The sequence below is a fragment of the Euleptes europaea genome, chromosome 4 (genome assembly GCF_029931775.1).
Source record: "Euleptes europaea isolate rEulEur1 chromosome 4, rEulEur1.hap1, whole genome shotgun sequence".
NCBI lineage: Eukaryota > Metazoa > Chordata > Lepidosauria > Squamata > Sphaerodactylidae > Euleptes > Euleptes europaea.
The window spans coordinates 70,729,389-70,733,727 of record NC_079315.1 but is presented as its reverse complement, the minus strand read 5'-3'; the positions used below and the strand labels follow the sequence as shown (position 1 = coordinate 70,733,727).

Genomic DNA, 4,339 nt, shown 5'->3' with positions numbered 1-4,339 from the left:
GGGGTTTGATACCAGAGCCAGCCAAAGTCATGACCAAGGCAGCTCTTGTGAAGGAGATTGCTCATCTGTGTGGGTGAGGAATCTTCTTCAGAAGCCTTTCCAGCAGCTGTAGAAACTGGTGCTTTTTAGTTGGAGGGTATATCCCTCCGGATGGAACTGGGTGAGCCCTGTCTTTTAAAATGACCCTTCCAGATTAATGGATAGTTTGGTTTGACCAAGTTTGGCTCCAGTTACACAACTCCTACCTCAAAAGGGCCCCAACTATGAAAAATGGGGGAAAGCACAGAGCCGTGCATCTGAACAAAGGCAAATAGCCAAAACCCGAAAAAGCTGAAAAAGGCTTCAGGTAGATTCCCAGGTTTGGGTATTTGGCCGAAATGAAACCCAAATATTGCCGAAACTACTAATTTGGGGTTTATTTTCAGTTCGGGTTTATTGATATACACAGCCCTATTCAGTACTTTGGCCTTCATTGGCTATGGCTACCAGATTAATAGTTTCTCAAACTCACCTTGTGAGCGATCTACCTTGTAAGGGTGACTTTCTTGATCTTAGTCCCAGGAGGGTCAGAGGCTTGTCCCTTGGTCTCTGACTGGCTGGGTAGTGAAATGGACTGGTGGCAGGTTACCTAGTGAGGTGTGTGGACTCATACGTCAGTATTTTGGAGTTTTGTTTTGTTTGCTCTACACCATCCCAGAAGACCTTGCCTATAGGGTCTTTTTATGCTTCCTATTCTCCTGGAAGTGCAAAGCTGATGTGCAGCAGGCAGGCAGAATCTACTGCTTAAAGTTAATGGTTGGAGCCAGCCAGGAATTCACTAAGATAAGGAGGGGGATTTGAGAAAGGGGAACATTAGCTTGAAGAACTGCATGGTGCTTTATGAATATATGTGTCATACTTGCTCAGGGGTCATGCTAACTTTCTCTGTAGTGTTTCAGTTTTAGTGTATGTGTGCCAAAATGAGCTCTAGAAAGTTACCTTTCATAATTATTACTATTTTGCCTACATGCCAACAGAAAACACATCTTTCTCCTGCCTATGCAGCAGTTTCAGCTTTGAAGAACCATACCTACATCCACTGTGAAATTATTTAGCTCCTGCAATCACTAGTAATCTATGTACTATTTTAATTTTAAAAATGGATAATCTTTTGCAATTTCTTCACTATGATAATGGAGAGAAAATTGGGGGCAGAGATTTCAAAATTGGCATTAGTGATGCCATGATATCACTTCTGGTTTCAGAACCAGAAGTGACATCACAGTGTTGCATGACAATGTAGGAATTTCCTAGTGTTGTGCAATGCATTGACATCACTTCTGGTTTCAGAACTGGAGTTGATGTCAAGCTGTCATCAACGCTGATTTTTGCCCTCTATTTTTCTGCCAGTGCTCCAAGGAGTGGTGGCAGGAGCCTGAACCTTTTGGGAGGTTCCCTACATGTGGGAAAAGTGTTGTACTTTCTCTGGGGGAGGGGGGAAGGAATGACAACTTGGGAGCTGGGCTGTGCAGGCTGGTGAATCATGAGTGGAGCGACTCTGAGAACTAGAATTGCAAAACGCTATTATATTGAGACTAAAGGTAGCTCTGGGATTGTTATGCAATGGGATTGTGCTATGAAGATACAGAACAGAAGGATGTGATGCATTAGTCCTCATATACAATTCAGTTGCTCAACTGGCAATCCAAGAACCTGGTTAAATACTTGGACTACAACATTTTGAATTCTGTTATTATGTTTCACTCCCTTGGTGGCTGCAAGCTTCCTTGGTTTTACATCCCCTATTAAGCTACCTGTTGTTGTGATCCACCAGGATTTGTTCAGGAGCTACTGACAGTGGAGTGCCTTCAGCACTTAGTTCCAATCCTGTTTGCACAGCCAAACTACTGAATTATTTTCTCATTACAATAACACATATTCATTTAGAGTTTGCAAAGAGGAAAATATTGCCTAGAGAGGGCTATTACCTGTCAGAGTCTGAAAAGAGAATGTCCTGTTGAAGTAAACACATCTATTTGGTTCTGCTGTGAAGTAATGAAACCATTCAGACATCCTGTGCCCACAGACACCCAGTAATGGGGTTGCTACTCAAGAAGGCTGATTTTACTGTTTGATTACTATGATTAAATCTTTAGGCAAAGGACAGAAGTTATGCTGTCTCAGCTGCATGAAAAGCAATAACCTAGGCTTTAACCTTTTCCTAAGAACACAGTGACACATTATAAATCACTAAAATGGTAATTTTGAGTATACTTTTCTTATTAAACGTTAAAGATTTCAGTTCAGCAAAGCAAATTCTGACTCCACAGCAGTGTCATATATGCATTTAAAACTGTGTATACTGTATGCATGTAGAAAAGAGTGGGATTCTACCTGCTGCATCTGCCCCAGAGATATGAACTTATAGTTCAACGTCTGCAGGAAGCCCCTGCAATGTAGTTGTTCTGCTGTGTGTGGGTATGGGACAGGGCCAGTGAGCACAATTCTATGTTCTTCATGTTCATATAATTGAAGCCATTTGATTGCCTGAGCAGTGCCTAGCTAACCTATTGCTGGATTCAAAAAAAGGATTTCACTATAAATCTGTGGTTTAAATTCCCTAGGACCCAAATAATCTCTCTAGACAAACTACACCCTGACCTGGATGGCCCAGGCTGGTCTGATTTAATCAGCTTTAGGAAGCTAAGCAGGGTCAGTCCTGGTTAGTAGTTACATGGGAGACCCCAATGAAGTCCAAGGTTGCTACACAGAGGCAGGCAATATTTTAACTTATGTATTTACAATATTTATAGTCCACCTTTCTCACTTGGACTCAAGGCAGATTACACAGAATGAGTCAATACAATCAACAAAATGGGAAATTCAACAAACAATCCATTAGGATTAGGGCTGTAGAACCAACCAGAAATCTGAAAACAGAAGCAAAACCTGAGTATTAACATGAAACATTGAATGATACAAAAATTACATATTAGGATCCTACTATACATAGGAGTATAGACCACAGTCCTTAATAATTTATCCAAATAATTTTGTAACTCATTTTGTCAGTGCAACCTTATTGCCTGTGTAGAAAAGCTCTCTTGAATAATTCAGTTTTGCATAGTTTGCAGAAAGCCAGGAAAGTGGGAGCTTTCCTGACCTTATCAGGCAGGCCATTCCACATGATGGGGGCCACAATGGAGAAGACACATGTACAAGCAGTTGTTGCTTTCGTCCAGTTGAAGCTTAGCACCTACAGAAAGCCCTGCTCAGATGAGTGAAGCTGTTGTGGTGGAGCATGGGGGAGAGGCAGTATTGCAGATACAAGGGTTTAAGGGTATGAAGGGCTTTATATATGATAAGTAATGCCTTAAATTGAGCCCGGTAACTGATGGGCAGCCAGTGGAGTGACTGCAGAATGGGAGTCATATGCACGCTCTGTCTAGCTCCCGATAGTAGCCGAGCCTCAGCATTTTGCACCAGGTGGAGTTTCTGAATTGGTTTTGAGGGGAGACTAATGTACAGTGCTTTACAGTAGTCTAGTTTTGATGTGACTGTGGTGTGGATCCAGGTGGCCAGATCAGCTGCATCAAGGTCAGCAGCCATCTTACACAATAGGCTGAGTTGGAAGAAAACCCTTTTACAGCCACATTTATTTGCTTCTCCAGCAACGATGCTGTATCTAGTATAACCCCAAGGCTCTTAACTGAGGCAGCAAGAGTCAGCTGAACTCCATCAGAAGTGGGGACAATGTCTTCCATGATCTCTGCCTTTCCAACCAGCATTACTTTTGTCTTTTCAGGGTTAGTGGTGTAAGTACCTTGGGAGCAAAAACCTGTCTTTTCTGCTTATAATGTAATGTGCCATCTAAACGGACAGTGCTGCCTACAAATAACTGATGTTTCTACATTATTGATCGTTTCTATTTTTTGAAGTTTCAAACAAAAGGTATGACCCCTGTTGATACACAAGACAGCGTTCTTCAGGATTCACATCTTACTTCTCACAAGGGGGCATGTTAAAAATGTAATGAAATTGTTCCCAGAGAATGAAAGGAGTCCAGGGATCTTGATTAAGCAAGTTTTTATAATTCTGCTTTAACTAATTGGTCAGGTGAGAATAATAATTTCTATAAGATATACACCAATTCAATACAAATGCTGGAAAAGAAAAAAGCAGAAATGTGTGGAATTGCTTGTACTGAAAATGAAAGAACAAAAAAACGGACAGTATATAATGATGCTTCCAGTACTGTTTCTTTTACTGGAACACATGAAATGGCTGCTACGTGAAAGCTGCTTGGAATTGCTCCTAATAGTAGATTTATCCATGGGGCATACTTTCCTGAGCAGATATT

At 41.4% G+C, this 4,339-nt stretch overlaps 1 non-coding gene across 1 annotated transcript; it reads right to left on the bottom strand.

The window, feature by feature from the left end:
* Positions 1 to 861: 861 nt before the first annotated feature.
* Positions 862 to 967, bottom strand: LOC130477216 (U6 spliceosomal RNA). Its single transcript, XR_008933306.1, has one exon. It is a non-coding gene; the product is annotated as a U6 spliceosomal RNA (small nuclear RNA).
* Positions 968 to 4,339: the final 3,372 nt, after the last annotated feature.